This window comes from Glycine max, chromosome 11 (assembly GCF_000004515.6).
Source record: "Glycine max cultivar Williams 82 chromosome 11, Glycine_max_v4.0, whole genome shotgun sequence".
In the NCBI taxonomy this organism is placed as follows: Eukaryota; Viridiplantae; Streptophyta; class Magnoliopsida; order Fabales; family Fabaceae; genus Glycine; species Glycine max.
The window spans coordinates 31945887-31973416 of record NC_038247.2 but is presented as its reverse complement, the minus strand read 5'-3'; the positions used below and the strand labels follow the sequence as shown (position 1 = coordinate 31973416).

General features: G+C 36.7%; 1 non-coding gene and 1 pseudogene across 1 annotated transcript; one reads left to right on the top strand and one right to left on the bottom strand.

The window, feature by feature from the left end:
• Positions 1-1298: 1298 nt before the first annotated feature.
• Positions 1299-27224, bottom strand: LOC121173068 (uncharacterized; annotated as a pseudogene).
• LOC121173107 (small nucleolar RNA R71) lies at positions 19663-19769 on the top strand. Its single transcript, XR_005887314.1, has one exon. It is a non-coding gene; the product is annotated as a small nucleolar RNA R71 (small nucleolar RNA).
• Positions 27225-27530: the final 306 nt, after the last annotated feature.

Genomic DNA, 27530 nt, shown 5'->3' with positions numbered 1-27530 from the left:
CATGCCACTTGAAAAAGTGAGTTGAACTATTCCAAGAAGCCAAGACATTAAAAGGGTTGTTTTCTACTGCTTCTTTGAATCTGAGAGATGATAATTGGTCTGTGTCATTTCCTAAGGCACTAGCAATGCTCTTAGGTTGCAAACATAGTAGGGTGGCAGAAAAGAGAACCACAAGAGTGCATGTGAACCAAAATGAAGAGTTTGTCATTCATTTAGTTTTAGTCGTGGAGAATCTCAACCAAATGAAAACTGTTTGGTACAAAGTTGAGTTGCTATAATTCTGCTATATACAAAAGAGTCTATATAATTGATAACTAGCTAGGAGTTAGAGTTGTTTTAATGACTTATGGTGTGTGTGAACATTCGTACCTTTTGAGTTCACTTAAGTTGATATAAAGCTATAAAATTCTTTCAATTATTATTAGGATAAGATTTATTCTGCTTCTGTTGACTTTGAAATTAAACTAGTCGTGACATAAGCTTGATCGTTACCAACAGTTATTGATATAGTTTTGAATTGGTCTTGAAAAGGATAGCACCGCTGGTGTTACTTACGTGATAGTTTTTAAAGAAGCTCCATGGAGAATCTCAATTTTAAATTTGCTAAACACTAAATTATGCTGCCATACTATTTTCATATTCCATTAGGAGCGATTTTAGCCATTGTTGATCCTATGGTCATAGGCATTGTTGAGAAGCCAGAGGTCATTGCTGTTTCGAAATTAAAAGTGGTCTTGCGGTCATTGCTAGAAAGTCAATTGTGCGGAAGCCTCGAACTCAGGTATTTATATGTTTTATTCGAAAACTACTTTGAAATTGTTTTTGTATGCATTACTGGTATAGTTGTAGAATTGTTTGATTTATATGCACCAATTGTTGCTAAGTACAAGATAAATTGCAATGCCATGAAAATAGTATTTATTGAATAATTTGGAAAGTAAATAACAAATAATCAATTTGCAAGCCCAATACCATTCTTTGGTAGATAAATTGTTGTATTTGTTTGACTAACTTATCTAACATCTAATGAGTATCTGTCAATACTCCTCCCCTAAAGCTATCTTTGAAATCCAGCTTGTGCTGTTGACACACACACACAGCCACACACACACACACACACCCACATACGCACACACAACCATACACAAACACACAGACAGCGACACACACACACACACACCCACATACCCACACACACACACACACACACACACTACCACACATACACACACATACACACACACACACACACATCCACACACACACACACACAACCACACATTCAGAAAATACTAACAGACCGAAAATACTACTAATCCTACAAAAGAACACCCCCCCAAAACCTACCAGAGTTAGGCTACTCCATAATTAGTGAACTACTTGCATGTCTCTGTTACGGCCTGGGGAACGATCATTTACAGTTTTATCAAACCTCACAGAGCTGAGCAAAGTATCGCGACTAGTGATAACGGCTTGAAAAAACCCATATACTCCCTTTGCAAGAAGATCAATTCCTTGTGAAAGCTTCTCGGCACCCGCACGTAATTCCTCAATAGTCTTCACAAGCCAGTCTGTCTCAACGGTATCTACACCAGCTTGGATAGTAGGATATAATATCTTCACAGAGGCATCAACCACTTCCAACTCATTCAATACAGTAAATTTACCACCAGAAAATCTAACTCTAATTTCCTCAATTACAAGATTCCGCAACCTTCTAAAATCTGGAGCCCATGAATGTATGTCGGCCACATTCAAGTCTGATAACTTCTTTGACGAGCCAGAGAATGCTGCAGTAAACACCCTGCAAATAAATGCAGTCTCCACCTTAACTCCATACATAGCTTGCATCAAAACCTTTCCTTTGGAAAAAATTTTAACCTTAAGAAGATCAAGTGAGCCCACAAGATTATCTAACATAGAATTACATTTCTCAATTCTAGGGTTCCTAGAACTAACATGCTGTCACCAATAATCAAGTAGGGAACATGCCCGAAGATACTGCTTTGAAGAGGCAGAGTCTAAATTGTGCAGTGCACACTTAAGAGGAAGGTTTCCCTGGTTCAGACGTGAAAGCTCAGAGCTAAATGCATTGCAAATGTCTAGCAACTTTGAACTTATGTCCAAGTACACATCAATCCATTTGTCCTCCCAATCACTCACAGGAAGCTCAAGGGCAGTCATAAGGGTCCGTATGTCATTGTGACTTTCACAAAGTGACTTCATAGCTAAAGTCATCCAAGACAAGGTGAGGATTTCATCCTTGCTTTTAGGCACAAGATAGTTGGTTTGTAGAATCAGCTAAGCCCAAACCCTGCAGAAAACGTTCCCTCCTCTCCTTCACACTAACAGGGTCCTTCACACTTAAAGCAATAGTGGATAGATTTCCATAATCTGTGTTGGATCGAGTGGCCTCGAAATAATTAAGAAGGTGGGGTTGAATTAATTATTCCTAAACCTTTACTAATTAAAAATTTACTCTTCTAAGGCTTTTACTAAGTTGTTAACAGAATAAGGAGTAGAAGAGAAACTTAACAGAAAGTAAAAGCGGAAATTAAATGCACAGCGGAAATTAAAAGAGTAGGGAAGAAGGAGACAAACACACAAGAGTTTTTATACTGGTTCGGCAACAACCCGTGCCTACATCCAGTCCCCAAGCGACCTGCGGTCCTTGAGATTTCTTTTCCAACCTTGTAAAAATCCTTTTACAAGCAAAGATCCATAAGGGATGTACCCTCCCTTGTTCTCTTTGAACCTAGTGGATGTACCCTCCACTAGAATTGATCCACAAGAGATGTACCCTCTCTTGTTCTTAGTTAAACCCAAGTAGATGTACCCTCTACTTGTACCACAAAGGATGTACCCTCCAATGGGTTCAGACAAAGATCTCAGGCGGTTAAACCTTTGATACTTTGTGAATGGGGATACAAAAGAATTCTCAGGCGGTTAGTCCTTTGAACACTTTTGTATTAGGGAAAGGGAAAAATCAAAAGAATTCTTAGACTGTGTCGTTTTGAATTTTTTGACAAGGGAGAAGGGAGACACAAAAGAATTCAGGCGGTTAGTCCTTTGTTCTTTTGGAAAAGGGAGAAGAGAGACACAAAAAGAATTTAGGCGGTTAGTCCTTGGCAAATTCTTTTTGGCAAAGGGAGAAGAGAATGAAAAGATGAATAGCACAAGTTTTCAAGGTTTAGAAAACCAGAAAACTTTAGAAAGCTTTTGGTACAATGAAGAAGAAGAAGTTCAAAGAGATTCAAGGCTTCTAAAGGATTGATTGAATAAGTGTAAAAGTGTATTGAAAAGAAAATCAAAGCCTTGCTTTTATAAACTCTTCATGTCTGGCCAAGAGGACCATTTAGAAGAGTTATAACTTTTAGAAAAACTTAAAACCAATTTGAAAAAGTCAAAAACCATTTGAAGAGTTACATCTTTTGATTTTATTCAGAAACAATCACTGGTAATCGATTAGCAAATCAGTGTAATCGATTACACAAAGCTTTTATGTGAAAGGATGTGACTCTTCACATTTGAATTTTAATTTCAACGTTCAAAGGCACTAGTAATCGATTACCAAAACATTGTAATCGATTACAGCTTTTTGAAATTAATTGGAACGTTGTAAATTCAATTTGAAAACTTTTTTAAAACAATTTTGCTACTGGTAATCGATTACAACAATCTGGTAATCGATTACCAGAGAGTAAAAACTCTTTGGTAAACATGTTTTGAGAAAAATCATGTGCTACTCAATTTTTGAGAAAAAATTTTCATACTTATCTTGATTAAGCCTTTTCTTGATTCTTGAATCTTGAGTCTTGAATCTTGATCTTGATTCTTGAGATCTTGAACCTTGAATCTTGATTCTTGACTCTAAACTTTCTTCTTGAGTCTTGAATTCTTCTTGATTCTTATCTTGAACTCTTGAATTATTCTTGATTCACTTGAGTTGTTCTTTGATTGATCTTTGAGCTTTTTGTCATCACCTTTGTCATCATCTTTTGTTATCATCATTGTTATCATCAAAACACCTTTGAATCACCTTTGACTCACCATGAAGGTTTGCTTCTACAATCTGTAATCACACAAAACAACATTGATCACTAGTTTGCCCTCAAATTTTACCAGCATCACAACTACACGCATCCTCATGATACACACAGACCCTCATGATACACACACAGAGACACACCCTCATCACACATAAAGACACACACACACCCTCATCACACACAAAGACACACACACACACACACACCCCCTCATGATACACGCACACACATATACCCAACTACAATAATAAAGCATAAGCACCCTCCAAACCCAGAATTTGAAATTAGTTACATAAAGAACTGCTGATGTCTATATTTGTCTGTAATTGAAATTTACCTTTTGTATGTTCTTGTATGTCATCAATGTAATTTGCTATATAAACAACTATTGTTCATGCTGAGTGAACCTTAGATTCCCGTTTGAGACTGAATGCAATGATTCTTGCGGGCAGTTTGCATTAGTCATTGTATTTAGTCTTGAATTGTCCGTTTGGACAGTTTGGGGAGACTGGTATTTTTATGTTAGATTCATTCGTTAAGGTTATTATTATTTTGATTAATTTGATGAAATTTTGGCACAATGCATTTCAACTTGTTCTTTGAGTGCAAACTTGATTATCGGGAAATTAATTTCACCGATGTCATGTTGTGTACTTGGAGACCAATGCGAAATGCTGCCGAAATTTAGTCAAATTGTTCAAAATAATGCTAACCATGACATTTGAGGCTAACATAAAAGACAATCTTCCTAAATGGGATAGGGCCACACCTATAAATAAAAAAGTGAAATTTGCATGCATGGATTTGCTTAGATGGATCGAAGTTGGATCAATCAAAGTCGCATGAGCCTAGAATATGAGGATGGCGTGGAGCAGTTCTTGCAATTTGCTTTAGAAAGAGGTCGACCGAATGAAGAAGGAAAATATTATTGTCCTTGCATCAACTATTTGAATGGAAGATGACAACTACTTGATGACATATGGGACCATTTATTCTATGATGGGATGAAGAAGAATTACACGACGTGGATATGGCATGGTGAAGTGACTGACATGCAGAGTGGGTCCAATCTGAACCGTTTGATGTAGAAATGGGAGATCGCTTGGAGGACATGATTCGTGACCTTGGACAAGAGTCTTTTCAGGAAGCACACGCCCCTGTATATGAAGGATTGCAGAGTGATTCAAAGAAGCCTTTGTATACGAGGTGCACGAATTCCTTAACCCTGTTGTCTGCGGTGTTAAGTCTAGTTAATGTAAAGGCAAGGTATGGGTGGAGTGACAAAAGTTTCACCTCACTGCTTGAGGTAGTGCACAATCTGCTTCCAGAGGACAACACGCTGCCTAAAAGTTACTATAAGGCGAAGAAGATATTGTGTCCCATGGGTATGGAGTATCAGAAGATTCATGCTTGCCCCAATGATTGCATACTCTACAGGCATGAATTCCAAGAAATGTCCAAATGCCCTATCTGTGGGACTTCACGGTACAAAGTGAAGGATGAAGAGGAAAGCAGTTATGATGAAAACTCAAACAAGGGCCTGCCAGCGAAGGTTTTGTGGTATCTTCCAATCATTCCAAGGTTTAAGCGTCTTTTTTGCTAACGAGGATGACGCAAAAGACCTTACATGGCATGCAAATGGAAGGATTTCTGATGGACTGGTCCGTCATCTGACTGATTGCTCACAGTGGAAGAAGATTGATGGTTTGTATCCGGATTTTGGGAAAGAGCCAAGAAATCTTAGACTTGGCCTCGCCAGTGATGGAATGAATCCATATGGCACCTTAAGCACGCAACACAGTTCATGGCCAGTTCTGCTTGTAATTTACAATTTGCCTCCTTGGTTGTGCATGAAGCGAAAATACATGATGTTGTCTATGATGATATCGGGCCCAAGACAGCCAGGAAATGAAATTGATGTTTTTCTAAGTCCGTTGGTTGAAGATCTGAGAAAGTTGTGGGACGAGGGGGTTGTAGCGTTTGATGCATTTCGCAAGGAGATGTTTGAAATGCGTGCAATGCTTTTTTGTACCATTAATGACTTTCCAGCATATGAAAATCTTAGCGGTTACAGTGTTAAGGGTCATCACACATGCCCCATCTGTGAAGAAAACACAAGCTACATACAACTAAAACATGGGAGAAAAATAGTCTACAATAGGCATCGCCGCTTTCTAACACCCAATCATCCTTATAGATGACTGAAAAAAGCTTTTAATGGAAGTCTAGAGCATGATATTGCACCAATACCGTTGACTAGTGAGCAGGTATATCAGTGGGTTCAACAGCTGAATAATGTATTTGGAAAGTCCTAAAAGAAGGATAAAGTAAGAGTTGCATATGGAAGAAGAGGTCCATTTTCTTTGATATTCCGTACTGGTTTGATCTTGATGTTAGACATTGTATTGATGTTATGCATGTGGAGAAAAATGTTTGTGACAGTGTCATTGGGACGCTCCTTAACATTCAAGGCAAGACGAAGGATGGCTTGAGTACCCGTCAAGATCTAGCTGATATGGGCATACAATTACAATTGCATCCAAGGTTTGATGGGAAGAAAATTTACTTGCCCACAGCTTGCCATACTTTGTCCAAAATGGAGAAGATAAGTTTTTGTCAGTGTCTTCGTCGGGTGAAGGTTCCACAAGGACACTCTTCAAATATTAAGAGCCTTGTGCAGTTGAAGGAGCTTAAGCTTGTAGGGTTAAAGTCTCACGATTGTCACGTGCTCATGCAACAATTGTTAGCCGTGGCTATACGAGACATCTTGCTAAACAAAGTCAAGTTAGCCATAACTCGCCTGTGCTTTTTCTTCCATGCTATATGTAGCAAAGTCATTGATCCTGTCAAGTTTGATGAGTTGGAAAATGAGGCTGTTGGATCGAATGGCCTCAGAATAATTAAGAAGGGGGGTGAATTAATTATTCCTAAACCATTACTAATTAAAAATTTCTCTTCTAAGGATTTTACTAAATTGTTAAGAGAATGAGGGGTAGAAGAGAAACTTAACAGAAAGTAAAAGCGGAAATTTAATGCACAGCGGAAAGTAAAAGAGTAGGGAAGAAGGAAACAAACACACAAGAGTTTTTATACTGGTTTGGCAACAACCCGTGCCTACATCCAGTCCCCAAGCGACCTGCGGTCCTTGAGATTTCTTTCAATCTTGTAAAAATCCTTTTACAAGCAAAGATCCACAAGGGATGTACCCTCCCTTGTTCTCTTTGAACCTAGTGGATGTACCCTCCACTAGAATTGATCCACAAGAGATGTACCCTCTCTTGTTCTCAGTCAAACCCAATTAGATGTACCCTCCACTTGTACCACAAAGGATGTACCCTCCAATGTGTTGAGACAAAGATCTTAGGCTGTTAAACCTTTGATACTTTGTGAATGGGGATACAAAAGAATTCTCAGGCGGTTAGTCCTTTGAACACTTTTGTATTAGGGAATGGGAAGAATCAAAAGAATTCTCAGACTGTGTTGTTTAGAAGAGTTATAACTTTTAGAAAAACATAAAACCAATTTGAAAAAGTCAAAAACCTTTTGAAGAGTTACATCTTTTGATTTACTCAGAAACAGTCACTGGTAATCGATTACCAAATTAGTGTAATAGATTACACAAAGCTTTTGTGTGAAAGGATGTGACTCTTCACATTTGAATTTGAATTTCAACGTTCAAAGGCACTAGTAATCGATTACCAAAACATTGTAATCGATTACAGCTTTTTGAAAATAATTGGAACGTTGTAAATTCAATTTGAAAACTTTTTCAAAACAATTTTGCTACTGGTAATCGATTACAACAATCTGGTAATCGATTACTAGAGAGTAAAAACTCTTTGGTAAAAGGTTTTGTCAAAAAATCATGTGCTATTCAAAGTTTTGAAAAACTTTTTAATACTTATCTTGATTGAGTCTTCTCTTCATTCTTGAATTTGAAGTCTTGAATCTTGATCTTGATTCTTGAGACCTTGAACCTTGAATCTTGATTCTTGTCTCTAGACTTTCTTCTTGAGTCTTGAATTCTTCTTGATTCTTATCTTGAACTCTTGAATTGTTCTTGATTGATCTTTGATTTACTTGAGTTGTTCTTTGATTGATCTTTGAGCTTTTTTTTGTCATCACCTTTGTCATCATCTTTTGTTATCATCAAAACACCTTTGAATCACCTTTGATTCACCATGAAGCTTTGCTTCTACAGAGGCCACAATTATACTGTGCCAGTTGGAGATGTATTTTCCCCCTGCTTTCTTTGACATCATGATTCACTTGATTGTGCATCTAGTCAGAGAAATAAAATGTTGTGGTCTTGTTTATCTACGGTGGATGTACCCGGTTGAGCGATACATGAAGATCTTAAAAGGGTATACAAAGAATCTTTATCATCCAGAAGCATCTATTGTTGAGAGGTACATTGCAGAAGAAGCCATTGAATTTTGTTTAGAATACATTGAGAAGGCTAAACCTGTTGGCCTTCTTGAGTCTCAGCATGATGACAGAGTGGGTGGTAAGGGATCAAGAGGACTGCATGTGATCACTCCAAGTGTAGAACATTTGTTACAAGCTCACTTGTATGTCTTGAACAACAGTAATGAAGTTTTTCCATACATACTTAAGCATGAAGCTTTAGTCAAACAGAATAATCCAAAAATGTCAAAGAATTGGGTGTTGAAAAAGCACAACAAGACTTTCTGTGATTGGTTTAAAGATACAATCTTTGCAGATGAGAATGCTTCAGAAACATTAAGAAAGCTAGCAGATGGGCCTAAAAGAAATGTTATAACCTGGAAAGGATACAACATAAACAAGTATTCATTTTACACAAAAGCACAAGATGACAAAAGTACAATGCAAAACAGCGGGGTCACCCTAAGGGCTGAATCTCAGCACTTCGCAAGTGTTAACGCCAATCCCTGTGTAGCTTCCATCCCTTACTTTGGGTTCATTGATGAAATTTGGGAGCTTAACTATGTGAAATTTACTGTTTGTGTTTTCAAATGTAAATGGGTTGACAGCAACACCGGTGTGCGCACCGATGATATAGGATTTACGCTGGTAGACCTAACGAAACTTGGTTACCACAATGACCCTTTCATCATGGCAGAACAAGCTAGACAAGTATTTACGTGCAAGACCCTTCTGATGAAAGGTGGTGCATGGTTCTCCAGGGCAAAACAATTGGTGTTAATGTAGAAGATGATGATTCATACATGGACACCTATGTTAGTCCTTTGACCGCACAAATCACTCGTAACGTTGTCGGAGAAGAAGAAGCTGACGACGTTCATGCTAATCGTAATGATCATGATGAAGGAGAATTGATTAACATCGTCTAATGTAATTTTCTAGAGAGAGAGAGCTCACGAAAGCAAGTAAGTGGCAACTACACTTTTTTCTTATTGTTTAAAATTATATCTTAAGTTGTTGCAAAATTTATTTATAACTTTGTCTTGTTATTTATGGATGGTTTACTGAAGAGGGAGTGAAATCAGGCATAATTCATTAGTCTTATAATAAAATATGAAAAATTTAGTCATTGGTTTTTTGTGGTCATTGAAATTGACGGATGTTGAGATCAAATTTGGTTATTCATTGAGTTGTGAAAATGGGTGTGGGGGATTTTCCTTGTTTTTTGTGCCTGGGGTTGACAATTTGTGTTGTTTGAAATTGACAACTATGGATTGGAGATCAAATTTGGTTGTATGTTGAGTTCTGAAAATGGGTGTGGGAGATCAAATTTTTCTGTTTGACTTTATTTGGGGGAGATTAATTGAGGGGAAAATGGGTTTCCTTGGAGTTATGTGCAATTCTGAAAATGGGTGTGGAGATTTTTCTAGATTTTGATTATGGGGAAAGTGATAAATTTTTAGAGCAGGATTGGTTATTCATGGAGTTCTATGCAATTCTGAAAATGGGTGTGAGAATTTTCCTTGTTTTTGCTTTTGGGTTCGAGGCTGTGTTCTTTGGATTTGATTTGTTTGGGGTTTGTTAGGGTACTGCTGCTACAAAGGTCAAAATGACATAGAAAGTGGCTCTGGGGGTTGCTGAGAAAAAAAAAGGAAGAAGGGGTCCGGGCAGTGTTATTGGATCCAAGTCAAAGTGTCATTAACTTCACCACCATCCCCATCATTCATATCAATTCCTAGCATCTTCAGCAAATCTTCAGTATCAACTTCTGGCTCAACTTCTTAGTATTCCTCTTCATCTTGAATATTCTCCATAACCACGTCATTCATGGTTTCATGTTCAACATTGGCAATACCCTCATTATCTTTAGACCATGGTTCTGACCAACCAGTCCAACCACCACCTTCATTTTCACGTGAGAGTTCCTCATTCATAAGTTGTGGCCTAGTTTCCTCCTCTTTGTCCAACCATGTGGACCAACCGAGAGCCCCTTCTTCCCCAACTCTAGCACCATCATTGTTCTAAAAATGCTCAAATAGTCTGTGTTTACTCTGCTCAATGAGCAGCAAAGGAGGACAAAATAAACTAAACTCTATTTCAGCCTAAAATAAAGCAGTGGCCAATTCTATATAACCAGTCTGCCACTCAAATCTGCAAAGACTAAGAAATATATCCACAAGACCAAGTTCTAACTGAACAAATATAGGATCTGGTGAAGAAGGATTGGCAGCTTGAAGAACCTGCTAAAAACAATTTTTTCTTCCTTTTTTGAACTACTTCGGGAACTTCCAAAGTATTCACATGACATGAAATTCATAAGTGAAAAAAGTCATGCAAATGATTTGAAGTTGTTAATTTCTAACACATATCAACTAATTTATACACCTCCAAAATACAAACAAAAATGGAAATTTAACTTTTTTGTTCATACAGTGCATAGATAAAAATGAAATACATAACATTCAACTATCAGCCAATTAATTCCCTTGCCTTCCAACCACCTTAAGATTGTGTTTGATAAAGGGGGGAAAGAGAGAAATAGAGAATAAATAGGATGGGTCCCACACCTTCAACACTCTACTTTAGTTCAAATATGTCTCTTCTGTTTATCAGCTCAACCAAACACACTCTAAGAGGGAAGAACAAAATTAAAGAAAAGTGGTCCCTCCCTCAGTTTTCTCTCTCCCTATTTATATTATCATGCAACTAAAAAGAAGATCAGATTATTCCCTTTATAGAAAATAACATCGCATGCGCAAACAAGAAAATACATTAAAAATAGATGAACAATATTGACTTTTGCAGACAACATAAAAAACTGGATAAAGCATAAAAATTGAGAACCTGCCTAGAGTGTTTGCTGCATGAAGCAGATAGATCTTCAATTGCATGTGCATACATCTTCCTAACCTCTGAAACCTTAAATCTGGAGAAATTTCTCTGAACAATGTGTAAGAATTCTCTCCATAACTTATAACTTCCAGAGTGTTGCAAAAGTATTTCGCTTTCTAAACAATGTGCAAGAAGTCAAAGCTGAAAAGGAACTAAATTACGTTTTTGGCCCAAGTCACTTTAATCTTTAAATTTCTGAAATCTAAGAGAACAACAATGAAATTGACTGCCTACCTCATTTCTTTCTGTACTCTAACAATTTATTTCACTTTCTAGCTACATTACTAACTCAGAACCTATATTCAAACTCCCTCGTTAGTCCCCATTGAGATACAAATTAACCTCATAAATACAAAACAGTTTTTTACAATAGAAATCAATCACATCCATATATTGAGAAAACTACAAATTTACAATAAATTTCACAAACTGATGTGAGGGATCCACCTAAAAACACCAAATGCAATTTGAAAAATTCCGGTGACCAAACTCATAGTAAAGACAACATTTCTGTATGCATTAGGATTGGTAACAAGATCTTCCACTTTTGGGACCAGAGAGGCTAACAGCATTAACACTAGAACTACAACTCCAATTGCAATTTCTGTTGAGCTCCCATCATAGCATAAATAAGAGGAGGAACAACACTGGTATTTGAATGAAACAAAAAACCAAACCAATAGTGAAATTTAACCAAACCATACCAAACCAATCAGGTAGCTGTAGTTTTCTCCTGCACCTTTTAATCCTTCTCAAATTGCAGTGAATTGGTTAACATGATTATTCACAAATATAATAATATTCCTACATCAAATTTGTATATATACCCAATTATAGGCTATAGCAAAATGCAATAAATTGTAGAATCCTTTCATTTGCAGAGCTTCCATACGCAAATCTACTCTCATCTGACTCCATGACTCAATCTCATAATAGAGTGCATATATCACTAATCCTTTCATTTGTGTCAACTTAAGCAACCCTTTCCCTTGAAGAAACACTTCCATTAGAATCCTAATGTTTCCTTATATTATCATGGATGGACACAAGACCATTGTTCGCACACGTCTTTTTTTCCTTTCTATTTTGGTTCTAACAGACTTCATCTATTTATTTTGCAAAGGAAAAAATTAATAGGTTTTTGTTCTAACTCAAAAATCCACTTCGCCTAGTTATGTCATAGCCTTTAACACCAATTATTTAATATTAGAGTAATATAAAAGAGAGGTGCAGTCTTCAACTGCACACTCACTTAACCATGTTAGTCACTGAGTTAGTTACTTAGTTAGTTAAGAGTTGGTTAGAAGGTTAGCTAGTCATAACTAACTATTCTAGAGCTCTATATATACTTCTCTTTGTAACAGAAAATGGTTACCCAATCATAATAACATTTTCTGATTCTAAAGTTCTTCTCTCTTTTACTCTTTATCTTTTTCAGTTCTATTAAGAACTCTTTTATTTAATGATATATTTTCCCTTCTTTCATTGATATTTTTTCCTTTATTTTTCCCTTATTTGGATTAAGGTTCTGTCCTACCTCTTTAAGTACTCTGTAACAAGCAGAGTAAACATCAGGCATTCGAGAAGCCACATATGCATTTTTCTCATTCTACATTTTGAAGTACAATGTGAGGAGTCTCATGAACTTCATCTTTTCCTTATAGATGTTGGCCTTCTTTGAAGAATATTTTTCCCCTTATTATTTCTACCGAATGTATATTTTGCCCCTTACTATTTCTGTCGAATGTATATTTTGTAGCACATTTAGATAGTGGAAGACCTATAGATGATGAAGGTGTTGAAGATGCTTTTGAGCTCTTACATGAAATGAATGAATGTGTCAAGACAAGCATCTGGGTTGGGGATTGCTTTATCTACAACAATCACGTTTGGAGACTTAATTACTGTGTTGGTGGTAAGGTATTAACTATTTTCCCTTCTACATTTCTACTCTCTAGGAGACTTAATTCCACTTCTTTTTGTTTTGTTCATAACAAATGTGGTAATCTTTTGATGCTTTATTTGTATGATTATATTTTACATTTAATTCTTACATCTATCTTTGCTTGTCATATGCTTTTATGGTATTAAACTATTGATGCATAATGTTGCACAAATAACTACTGCTACATGTTCATTTGCCTGATACTTGATTTCAAATTTTGTTCTATAAGTCATATTTGTTTATTCAAATTTAAGAGTTTAGTCTTCGGATCTGAAGTTTTCTAATTAGTACTATTATATTACCTGCATCCTAATGAAAATACTTGATTTTATGGTAGTGTGGCTCATTTTTTGGAATCACGAGGTATGATAGAAGATGCTCTTAAAGTAGCTACTGACCCTGACTACAGATTTGATCTAGCAATACAACTTGGAAAACTAGATGTTGCAAAGGTATGTGATCGAGGTCGTACCGAAATCAAATAAACATTAAAATGTAGTAACTAGGAAGTGATCCTAGGTCGTTTCCCAATGAGCAATGATACACCAAATGTTCATGACAGATAGTAGGAAAATAGTAACGAATGGGGGGGTGTTTGCTTTTGTAAATTAAACAGCCAATAGATGTGAATTAGAAAATATCAGAATTAAAACACGTTGTTTCCCCTTGATTCACAAGCAAGTCTCTTATCCTAGGTTACAAGAGTCTATCCTTATTCAGTTCAACCACTTAATCCAACCCTAAATTAAATTACTAAGCGAAATTTAACATAAGGCATTCATTATGTGATTAAGCAACACATACACCAATTACTCATAAACGATCATTAAGCATGAACGTAAATTAAGCGCAGAGACAATTAATCAAACACTAAGCATGCATGAATTAATAGCAACAAATTCAGAGTAATTAGTGAAGAGGAAAAATTGAACATAATTTAACAGTAATAATAGAACCTCAAAGAGAACTGTGCTTGATTCTCAAGAGAAAACAACGCTGGGGACTTAGCCTTCCATTAATCAATAGAGAAAGAAATTATAGATTGAAGAACAAAATTTTATTGCTAAAACTGAAAGTCAGAACTGGAATTGCCAAAAACGAAAAAATAAGAAGAAAGAGAAGAGAAAGAGAAGAGAAGAGGAGAGGAGAGAAAACCTAAACTAGAACCTTGGTGCTGTTATATAGTTTTCCAGCCCCAAAGCTTACAAATCTGTTTTAATTCCAAACCCATAAATAAAATAAAATCAAATCAAATCTAGATAAGATAAGATAAGATCTAGATGAAATAATATCTAGATGAGATCAAATCTAAATAATATCTAGATAAGATAAAGTCTAGATAAGATAAAATTTGTAGAATAAAATAGTCTGCCCTCTTCAAGTCCAAGCCCAATTCTGGATTCAAGCCCAATGCATCATTAATTCCTGAAATTAGATTAAAAACATCAAATTAGCTTAATGGGCCCAAATAATAAAACTTCCTATTTAATTTGACAATTAAGATTAATCGGTACTTAAAATGGTGCAAAAAGGGTTAAGAAATAGGAGAAAATAATGGCACATCAAAATCCCCCATACTTATCCCTTTGCACTCCTGGGAAAAATGAAATAAAGAACAAAATCCAAGGATATCAAAGAGAGACAAACAAAAACATTTAAATATTTCTCAATGAACATCAAGGAATGAAAGGAATGGGTAACATCTAACATGAAGAGATCCAAAGAGTCAAGACATTCGTGAAAATCATCCAAGCAACCCAATCATGGCAAAATAGTTAATCAGCTCAAGAATGAAAAGTGATAAAGCCTCACAAGATATACACTCTATCTCTCAAGTGTCTAGGCTACTGTTTACTCTCAAAGCATCCATGAAAACAAACACCACATAGACTTGGCAAAATTCTAAAATTGACAAACAACTTGACAAACACATGCACATGAGGATCAAAAGGTCTTTAAAGGTTGCAATGGGGCCAAGGACAAGGTAGGGAAAAATATGGAATAAGTAGCTGAATCCCAAAGGAATAGAGGAGCAATGGCGAATAAGTGGAAATTAAGCACAAGTAGTAAACCCAAACCCTCTAATATCAACAAAATCAACCAAGGCTCCCAAATTAAGTCCTTATAACAAGACCTCATTTATTCATCTTCACTTCTTTTCTTCTTCTCTTTTTTTATTTTTATTTTTAGATTGAACAGTACGAATTTGCAGAATTTGCAACAATTGATTTTTTTTCAATTTTTTTTAACAGTACAAATTTGAAGATTAAAGCAAGAACTAGGCAATATATATATACATCAAGCATGGCCAAAATAAAACATTAGGCATGGCCAAAAATCATATCTTCCAATGAAACATACCCCCCCACACTTATTCCCAAAACAATTCCGAAGCTCCAAAATTCCTTAAGGGTAAGGTGATATCATGGTTTTTCACTTAAGGCTTGTAATGAGCTTCAAAACAAAGAAAGGGGAACATAGGCTCAAAGGGGCTATCAAAGGAATTAATTCAAGGTAAGTCCATTTGGCTAGAAGCTTATAAGAACAAAATTGCCTAAATCATTTCCAAATATGCATGTGAATTAGGAAGCATCAACAAGAATCAAGCCAAGGCTATTGTGCAAGCAATCAATGGGGCAAAACACACCAAAAGATTATGATGATGGATGGCTCAAATTCTCACAAAGGTAAACTTATCACTTTCAAATTGAGCTTTCAAAACTATCATGACATGTAGAGGAAAAACAAGGATTTCAAATCACAAAATGTCAAGAGACTTTTATTTTCAGAACAATTACCCATTTCTTGAACATATCCTATAATTCAAAGAAAAATATGCAAAGTTGTACATGCAAACAGAATTGACCTAAAATATTAAACTAGAAACCCAACAAAACTAACAAATTTAACACAGACAAAACTAACAAAACTAGCAAAACCAAAACCAAAGAACACTCCCCCCTATACTTAAACAACACATTATCCTCAATGTAGCACAATTAAAAGATTAAAAGCAATTAAACCATCAAATAGAATCGGACAAATGTAATAAAAGTAAAGAAGGAGATAGGAAAAGAAAAACTCCCTAAGTCATGGTGGAAAAGAAGTAAGCTGAAGTAAGGAGATCTTTTGAGCAAGGACAGATGCATCACACATTAGCTCAAATGGGGTTTTCCAATCAGGTGCCTGAATGATAGGGGTGGTAGTCAGCGCTTTTTTGAGGCAATGAAAGGCCTCTTTGCATTTATCATTAAAGTCAAACTCCACCTCCTTTTGCAACAAGTTGGATAGTGGAAGGGCTATTTTGCTAAAATCTCTTATAAAGCGCCTGTAGAATCTTGTATGACCAAGAAAAGATCGCACCTCTTGCACGCAAGAGGGGTAAGGCAATTGTGAAATAACAAAATTTTTTGCAGGATCTACTTAAATGCCCTTATTGGAAATAATGTGGCCTAAAACTATACCTTGCTCAACCATAAAATGAAATTTTTCAAAATTTAGAACAGGGTTAGTTTCAGTGCATCTATTCAAAACCTTTTCTAGACTATCCAAACAAACATCAAAAGAGGATCCATATACAATGAAATCATCCATAAACACCTCTATGCAATTTTTTAAAAAATCACTAAAAATACTAATCATGCACCGCTGGAAGGTACCAGGGGCATTGCACAGGCCGAAAGGCATCCTCCTATAGGAAAAAGTGCCGAAGGGGCAGGTGAATGTGGTCTTTTCCTGATCCTCAAGAGCAATAGTGATTTGCATATAACCAGAAAAACCATCAAGGAAATAGTGGTGAGATTTACCTGCCAGGCGTTCAAGCATCTGATCAATGAATGGCAGTGGAAAATGGTCCTTTTTGGTAACCTGGTTCAGCCTCCTATAGTCGATGCAGACTCTCCAATGGTTCTACACCCGAGTAGGAATCAGCTCCTCCTTCTCATTTTTTATCACGGTGAGGCCGGTTTTCTTCGGGACTACCTGGACAGGACTCACCCACTGGCTGCCGGAGATGGGATAAATGATGCCAGCTTGCAAAAGCTTGGTTACCTCCTTCTTCACTACATCAAGAATTATCGGGTTAAGTCTTCTATGTGGTTGTCTTACTGGTTTAGCCCTATCCTCTAAATTTATCCGATGCATACATGTGGATGGGCTAATACCAGGAATGTCCGCCAGGGTCCAGCCTATAGCCTTCTTATGCTTCTTGAGAACTTATAACAACTTCTCCTCTTGCTCATTAGCAAGGGAGGCAGATATAATTACTGGAAAACTTTTGCTATCATCCAAGTAAGCATATTTTAAATTTGATGGCAGAGGCTTCAATTCTGGTGTGGCCGGCTGGATAGTGGTAGAAAGAGATGGTTTCTCAGTCTGTACCTCATAAAGAAAGTCTCAGAAGTATGTGTACTTCTTGAAACATGGTTAGTTTTATTTGACTTTATAAAATCAATCTCAAGAGGTAAAACATCAGACATGTAATCAATATCAAATTCAGATTCACTCTCAGAATCAAATTTAGACATATGATCAAGTACAAATTGAGATTTAATGCATGAAGAGTGACAAGCATGCAGATTAGAATGAAGATCAGCCATGTATTCATCAACAATATGGTCAATTATTTCAACATGAAATACAAAAAGATCTTCAGATGGGTGTTTCATAGCATCAAGAATATTAAAATGAACAGTTATATCACCAAACTCCATAGATAGTGTGCCTGCATATACATCTATCTTAGTGTTAGCAGTTTTCATAAAAGGTCTACCTAGAATGATGGGAAGTGATCCTTTAGAAAATCCCTCCTCCATATTCAAAATATAAAAATCAACAGGGAAAATCAATTCACCAACTCTAACTAAGACATCCTCTATGAAACCAGCAGGATAGGAAACACTTATATTAGCTAAATGAATTACCACATCAGTTGACTGCAAAGGACCAAGAGATAGAGAATTAAAAATAGACAAAGGCATAACACTAACAGAAGCTCCTAAATCTAGCATGGCATTGTCAAACTTATTGTTCCCTATAATACAAGGTATGTTGAATGTACCTAGATCTTTACATTTTTCAGGGATTTGGGGAACAAATTTACCAATCAATGCGGAGACATTTCTGCCCATACTAATTCTTTCACTTCCTTTAAGCTTCTGCTTATTAGTGCACAACTCCTTCAAGAATTTAGCATATCTTGGAATTTGCTTTATTGCATCCAGCAGAGGTATGTTTACCTCTACTTTTCTAAATGTTTCCAAGATCTCCTTCTCTGCTTCTTCCATTTTTTGTTGGAAATTTCTCTTGGAGGGAATGGAAGAGGGATACGCTGCTTCTGTAAATCAAAATTACCAGTGAAAGATTCACCTGCATAGAATTTGGTAGGTAACTTACTCTTTAAATTTTTGTCATCATCTTTTTCTGGAGTAGAGTGAGGTTGGGCAGGTTCATTTGCGGACGAGGAAGGTGCTACTGGTTGAGGTCCTTGACACTGCTTTCCCAACCTTAATGAAATGACACTCACATTTTTTGGGATTCTGGACAGATTGAGAAGGCAATCGGTCCGAATTCTGGGACTGTTGTTAATTTAACTGTGTAGCCAACTATCCCATCTGATTAGTTAAGCTCTGAATGGAGGCTCTGGTCTCTTGTTGAAACTGCATGTTTTGTATAGTCATTTGCCTCACAAGTTCTTCAAGGGAAGGTTGCGGAGGGGCCTCAACTGTTTGTTGTTTCTAGGGCTGTTGCTATTGGATTGGTGGAGGAACGTATGGTCTGCTTGGGCCAACAGCATTTTGAAAATAAGGTTGTTGTTGTTGTTGTTGTTGTTGTGAAGGATTCGACCATCTAAGGTTGGGATGATTCCTCCACCCGGGATTGTACCTGTTGCTGGAGAGGTCATAATTGTTCTGTTGTGGCTGATTTTGCTGTTGAGGTTGAGGAGGTCTATTGTAGATGTTTGCAGCATAAGCTTCAGGCTGTTCAATTGCTTCAGATTGTTGCACAGAAGGGCAAAGGTCTGTGTGGTGGTCGGCAGAGGAGCATAAACCACAGAGTCTGGCAACAGGTGCACATTTTTTATTCATGGCTAGTTGGGTTACAAGGTTAACCAAGGAATCTAGTTTACCTTCAAGCTTCTTAGTCTCGAATAATGACAATAAATTCGTGGCTACTTCATGCACTCCTCTAATGACAATAGCATCACTTCTGGCACTAAATTGCTGGGAGTTTGAAGCCATCTTCTCAATTAAATTTCTGGCTTCAGCAGGAGTCATGTCTCCAAGGGCTCCACCACTGGCAGCATCTATCATACTTCTCTCCATGTTACTGAGTCCTTCATAAAAATATTAGAGAAGAAGCTGCTCAGAAATCTGGTGGTGAGGACAGCTGGCACATAGTTTCTTGAATCCCTCCCAGTATTCATATAAGCTCTCTCCACTGAGTTGTCTAATGCTTGAAATATCCTTTCTGATGGTCGTGGTCCTGGAAGCAGGGAAATTTTTTTCTAAGAATACTCTCTTGAGGTCATCCCAGCTCGTGATGGACCATAGAGCAAGGTAATAAAGCCAGTCTTTTGCCACTCCCTCTAAAGAATGAGGAAAGGCCTTCAAAAATATGTGGTCTTCTTGGACATCTGGGGGTTTCATGGTGGAGCAGACAATATGGAATTCTTTCAGATGTTTATGCGGGTCTTCACTTGCAAGGCCATGAAACTTTGAAAGCAAATGGATCAGTCCAGTTTTAAGAACATATGGGACATCCTCATCAGGGTATTGGATGCACAAGCTTTCCTAGGTGAAATCAGGTGCAGTCATTTCCCTTAGAGTCCTCTCACGGGGTGGAGGTTGTGCCATGTTCTAAGAATGTTAAAAATCAAAATGTTCAAAACAATAATGCTCAAAATCACGAATAACAGAATGCTCAGGATGCTCAAAAGGTACTAAATGATGTCTAACTAATCTATGAAATGTCCTATCTATCTCAAGATCAAAGGGTTGTAAATCAGATGGATTGCCTCTAGTCATATACTATATTCAGCATGCACAACTAGTTGTCTTCTTATGCAAGTAACAGTGTAGGTTTGAACTACAGCTACCATTAAATGATATCCAAATGACTTTAAATTTTGTGAGCAACCTTATCAAATGATGAGAAGATAGCACAAAAAATTTCAAACAAAAATTTAAAGTCTAACTATGGAAGCTAAAAATGATAAGTTAAGAAAAATAAAAGAATAATACTTGGAAAATAAAAACTTTTGACAGAATCTCAATTTTTGGATGAAGGAGACCTCAACAGGCCTATGGCAGGCTTCCACGGCATGGGAAATTTGTTTCTACCCCAAATACATATATAATAATAGCGATTTTGATAACCGGAGCAAAAGTTATGGTTGTTTGAAGTTTTGACAAAAATCAAATTTGCTACTTTTTTGGAACTTTTAAATCTGACCAAAATAAGGGCTCCAGCTATTTTTCCCACAAAATATGGATCAAAAGAAGTGACCACAAAAAAATTCAGCCAAAAATAACAACTATAGCTACCAAAAAAAAAAATCTCAATTAATTCAGCAAGTGTGGTCTCTAAAATCCGTCGCTAAGGGATTTCCACTACTACCCTATTTTCTAATTTAACAAAAGTGGTCGCCAAATCCGTCGCAAAGTACTATTCACAGAAAAACACAAAAACTGAAGCAGGAGAAGCGCTGAACAGAAAAACTAAAACAAAACACCACACTAAACAAAATAGCAAGACACTAAACAATGCTTAACGCAACACGAACACCACACTAACACAACACACGAAAGCATAAAACAACTAAACATAAAACATCAATTACTAGCTATTATGAACCTTTGGACACTGCTCCCCTGTAATGGCGTCAAATTTGATCGGGACCATACCGGAATCAAATAAAAATTAAAATGTAGTAACTAGGAAGTGATCCTAGGTCGTTTCCCAACGAGCAATGATACACCAAATGTTCATGACAGATAGTAGGAAAATAGTAACGAATGGGGGGGGTGTTTGCTTTTGTAAATTAAACAACGAATAGATGTGAATTAGAAAATTTCAGAATTAAAACACGTTGCTTCCCCTTGATTCACAAGCAAGTCTCTTATCCTAGGTTACGAGAGTCTATCCTTATTCAGTTCAACCACTTAATCCAACCCTAAATTAAATTACTAAGCAAAATTTAACATAAGGCATTCATTATGTGATTAAGCAACACATACACCAATTACTCATAAACGATCATTAAGCATGAACATAAATTAAGCGCAGAGACAATTAATCAAACACTAAGCATGCATGAAATAATAACAACAAATTCAGAGTAATTAGTGAAGAGGAAAAACTGAACAGAATTTAACAGTAATAATAGAACCTCAAAGAGAACTGTGCTTGATCCTAAAGAGAACACAATGCTGGGGACTTAGCCTTCCATTAATCAATAGAGAACGAAATTATAGATTGAAGAACGAAATTTTATTGTTAAAACTAAAAGTCAGAACTGGAATTGCCAAAAACGAAAAAAAAAAGGAGAAAGAGAAGAGAGAGAAGAGAAGAGGAGAGGAGAGCGAACCTAAACTAAAACCTTGGTGCTGTTATATAGTTTTCCAGCCCCAAAGCTTACAAATCTGTTTTAAATCCAATCCTATAAATAAAATAAAATCAAATCTATATAAGATAAGATAATATCTAGATGAAATAATATCTAGATGAGATCAAATCTAAATAATATCTAGATAAGATAAAGTCTAGATAAGATAAAATTTGTAGAATAAAATAGTGTGCCCTCTTCAAGTCCAAACCCAATTCTGGATTTAAGCCCAATGCTTCATTAATTCCTAAAATTAGATTAAAAACATCAAATTAGTTGAATGGGCCCAAATAATAAAACTGCCTATTTAATTTGACAATTAAGATTAATCAATACTTAAAATGGTGCAAAAAGGATTAAGAAATAGGAGAAAATAATGGCACATCAGTATGCTTATGTAATATGTCTACAAGGAGATATTGTTTAATTTGTGAAAGTTGTTAAGTTGGGTATATAATTTTCTTCATTTCTCTTCATCAGTTTGATTTGTCATTTTATATCACAAATAATATACCTGCTTTTTCCATGCAGAGTATTGCAATAGAATTGCAGAGCGAGTAGCTGTTGGGATAATTAGCTATGTTTACTGGAAATTAAAGGTGTTTTCTATGTCATTTGAATCTTCAGCTGTATTTATTTAACCTATACTATGTTCTTTGTGTAAAGCTTTATTGCACTCTTAAATATCCATAGCCAAGTGTATTCTCCATTTCCGTGATGGTGTACTATTGAATTTGACCATGTGCACATGATGTATAGACCTTATTGAAGCTTTTGATATGCAAGAGATTATACAGGTTTTACTTATGGCCAGATTAAGATTTGCTTCGTTGCATGTTACAAGTTATAGTCAAAAAGCAAGTTAATGCCTCATAGCTTCAATTTTGAAATTATAGAGTTTTTTTTTTGTGAACATTGACTTTGGGTTCTTGCATTTGAAACTGGATATTTTAATTGGACAAATATTTGTGGACAAAATGCTAGTTAATGCCTGGAAAGAGAGAAAAAAAGATATAAAACATTTGGTGTGAAAAAGCATCAATTTTGAAATTGCTTTCAAATAACCGTCTTTGAATGTCGAAGCAAACGCAACATTCAAAGATGGTTATTAGCTAATAACTGTCTTTAAACATCAAAGCAGACATAGCATTCAAAGACAATTATTAGCAAATAACCGTCTTTGAATTGTTCTAACTTTCAAAGATGATTATTAAAATAACCGTCGTAAAAAGTAATTTGGTTTTAACGACATTATATATAACGACAATTTACAACCATGGTTAAAAGCACTTATTAACCGTCGTAAAAAGCCCTTTTCTAGTAGTGATGGCACCACACATTCAGATTATGATGAGTCAATGGCAACTACAAATCTAAAGAGGCTATGCTCAAGTTGCTGACTTCTCACTAAGTAAACTAGAAAACTTCAAACTCTGATTTATGTTAATTAGTAGTGGCATGATTCATTGCTTTGTCTGCTCACACTACCAATTCTTTTTAGATCTCTTATTTATCAAAGCACTTGATATAAGTAAATTGATCACACCATAGGAATTAACCCCTTCAAATTACATTGCTGGAAAACACATGAACAACAAACTCTATTAAATCAATAAAAACTCTTAATTAGAAATGCCTCGTCAAGGTCACTTCCTTTGAAAATGACATAGTGACATCTCATCATGAAGTGGTCCTAGTCTGGAGCCTGAACCATACAGATATGAACTCTTCCACAACCCAACATACATATTTTTTGTTATTTTAACCACCAAGATATATCAACTATTTTAGAGCCAATACTGGCAACGAGTTTTAGGATCCAAAAACAGCTGAAAATGGAAGTTTTTTTCTAAAAATTCAAATCCGAAAACACTAAACACAGGGTACAATCCCTTTCTAAACTTAGAATCCCCAAAAACAAGCTCCTTGGTCCTTTCCTCCAAGCAAACCAAAGTCAGCATACACAATAACAAAACACGCCAATTAAAAAAAGTTTAATTTTTATACACATCCAGCATAACTTATGAAAATAGGTTATGACTTATAAAAATAGTTTAACCTTATTTCATAGGGGCCACGACACCTATGAAACACACACCTTGTGCAAGCTCTCCCACCACGGCACTGGCACCCGGTACCCGTGGGGCGGCAGAATCAAGCATAGGGGCGAGTCCTCTGGCCTGGGGCAGTGCCTCTCCCTATAGTGGTTCGCATTTGCAGCGGGGCACGCCTCCACGCCGTGTCCACCCGCCTCGATCGCCGCCACAAGGCGGTGACGCTGCTGCGGGTCAGCGCCAGAGCGGAGTAGCGTCTGGCGGTCGAAGGTGGCAAGCGAGTCACCGAGTGGGGTAAAGACCTTCCCCTTTCTTTGCTCTCTAAAAAGCCCCATTTCCCACAAAAACCCTAGCACTGATTGCGCCGACGGGTGCCCGCTCTCGGTCATGTTGTGTGTATCGCAGATTGTAGAGTTTAGCTACAGTGACGTGAAGAAAATTAATAAAAGAAATATTAGCAAGGATCTTTGCTAGAGAGAGAGAGAGAGAGAGAGAGAGAGAGAGAGAGAGTGACGTGAAGAAGTTGAGGCGCCAACTCCCTCATCTCCCGCAATGTCGCGATGAAGAATTTGAAGCGACGAGAAACAATGTGAGAATGAGAGAGAAAGGGGCTTATGTATGTTGCCTGATAAAAGAAAAAGCCATAAATTAAATTAAAATAATAACCATTTAAGACGGTGTTCCCAAGACCATCTTTATTTTCAAGCATTCCAAGGCGGTTTTCTTGAAACTATTTTTAAAATGTTAACAATATTTACAATATTGCCATTGTTAAACAAATAAAGATTGTTTTTTATGACCGATGTGAATACCGTGTCGTAAAAAATAATATTTTTAGTAGTGTTTATTTATGTGACTTTTCCTTAAAATATTTTTACACGAATAATTAAATTTTGTTTTCTTAAAAGTGATTGTTTACAAAAAGTAAGGTTTTATTTAGAGTTAATTATATTTTTGGTTCGTGAACTTTTTTGAGTTTTCACTTTTAGTCCCTAAACTTAAAATTGGCTAATGTTGGTCCGTAATCTTTTTCTCCGTTAATGTTTTTAGTCTTTTTCTTTGTTGTCCCATTAAACGATGATGCAATGACCAATGAGAATGACATGTGTCATACTTTGTAAATAATTTAATGGATTTATTTTCTGGCAGCTAAAACTCCCAAAAAATGTTTGGCTAGATTTTTGAAAGGCATGAATTGTTTCTTTCCCCTCACCTTCTCCCACTTCTTGTATCACACAAAACTTTCCAGAATCAAGGACAGAGAAAAACATGCTCAAAACATCAGTGGCATAGAAAAACAAAACAGCTTCAAACAATTTACACTTCAACATTCATGAGAACACTATGAAACTACGCGAGTTGGATTTTTGAGAGTTGAGGAGGACTTATCGAGAAAGCACATTGAAAGAGAGTAGAGAGCCTCGTCAAGCTTGTCGCCGATGAGGACAACGTATCCCATGGTGTAGGCTTCATTGATCATGTGCTTGTTGATCTACGGAGATTGTAGATTTGATGTGCGCCTCCACCAAAACGATACCATCTCCCTTGTTTTTATCTCGAAAAACCCTATATCTGCAATGCTTAACTGGAAATGGCGAGATGCCATGGTGAAGAAGAACGTTAGGATGTTCACATTAGAAATTTCAGAGCAAAAGACAAATTATGCTTATTATTATGTTTGTTCTAATTTATGCTTGTTTTTTATTTTTATTTTTTAAGTACTTATTGTAATGTTATATTTTCAATAATTAAAAGGGGGGGGGAGATGAAGATTAAAACATATTTTGAGTAAATAGTCATTTTCGCCCCTGGATGTGAAGAACGTTAACAAATTTGTCTTTGAATGTGACAGGTAGGCTCTTTCATTAACGGTAACGGAAATTTATCACCCCTAGGAATGATACTCTCTCTCTCAAAGAACCATTGTTTCAATTTGTGCCTAGATCTTCATTCACGCATTGGGTTTTTATAAACTGCTATGGATTGGGGCCTAAAATGACTTACTCGCTTAAGCGCGGGTAATGCCTCACTTAAGCGAGGTCTTCTAATTCCTTTCAAGGTATTTTCTGATTCTCTCCTCTTAAGCGTGAATAGTACATCGCTTAAGTGTGAATAGTGTCTCACTTAAGCTAGGCTGATCTTCAAAAATTTCAGCTTTTGTCTCTTCTCGCTTAAGCACACAACAAGCCGCACTTAAGCAAGGGATCCTCAACTTCATTTCCTGCAAAAACTCCACAAAAACATCAAGAAATCCTAAAAACTAACCAAACAAAAATCCTAAATGATAATTCCTAATCTATCCTAATTTTGAGTTAAAACAAGGCTCAATGTATAAAAATGTTAGATAATCGCCTAAAATTATGTGTGAAATTAAAGCATATTTGACAATTATCCCTTGGACTTGGTTAAAGAAAAAGATTAAATCATTTTATTATTCCTTCTTAATGTGTTTGGAAATGGCGGGGGCGAGAGATATTCAAGATTCATTTGTGCCCGATTTGCAATATGTATGCGGTGTCCATCTTGCTATTACACTGTGGAAGCAATGTTTTTGCAAAGCTAATCAAGTTGACGATGCACTTGCTAAGTATGGTCTGTCTATAGACAATAGTTGTATCTTTGATGTAGCTTCGACGGCCTTTTTTAGAGGCTTTTAATATATCTCGCGCGGGTTCCCCCGGCTCCACCAAAAAAGAAAATGTGGTCTTTGAATCCGGGAGCTAGTTTGATAGACAGGGAAGTCCTATAAGCTTATTGGGTCATCTTTATTTTGGCACTATCGTGTGAGGATTTGTTAGGTACGGGGGAGGGGAAGATTTGAGAAAGAGAAGATGATGTTTGCCTTGATTCGAGGTCAAGGTTCCTCCTGAGGGAACTAGCTTTTATTGAAAGGATATATCTGCCTTCCTCATACCACTTTCTGGCTTTTATACAAGCTACAATGGCTACGACGAACATCTAACGGCCCTAACTACCAAGCTGGAGTAGTTACAACTAACTAACAGAAAGCTAACGTATACATGCAAGGGTTTCTATACGTATTCTTCTAAGTATCGAGGTCTCGTGGTAGCTCTTCGTGGACGTGCTTCGTTGCTACTGGTGTCATTGCTTCTAACGATCCTAACAGTATCCTCCCCTGGGAAAGTCACCTTGTCCTCAAGGTGAAGGGAGTCGCGGATATCAGCCCAATTTTCCCATGTTGAGTCTTCTGGTGCCATCCCCTTCCATTGTACCAGTACAAGCTTCCTGGGTGGTTGACTTGAAGTATCCATGCGTGAATCTAGAACATCTAAGGGTTCTAAGATAGAATTGTTGTGAGTTGCAGCTGGAGGAAGTGGGGTTGCTTGTAAGTCGTGTGGACCATGGTGAGGCAAGAGCAATGAACAGTGGAAGACAGGATGGATTTAACATCCTTCAGGTAATTGCAGGCGATATGCAATGTTGCCAACGCATTCTAACACTCGGAAAGGTCCAAAGTATCGTTTAGCAAGTTTGTTGGAGGTCTGAGTTCATAGTGAACGTTGCCGATAAGGTCGAAGCTTCACATATACTAGCTGATCAACCTCGTATTGAGCCTC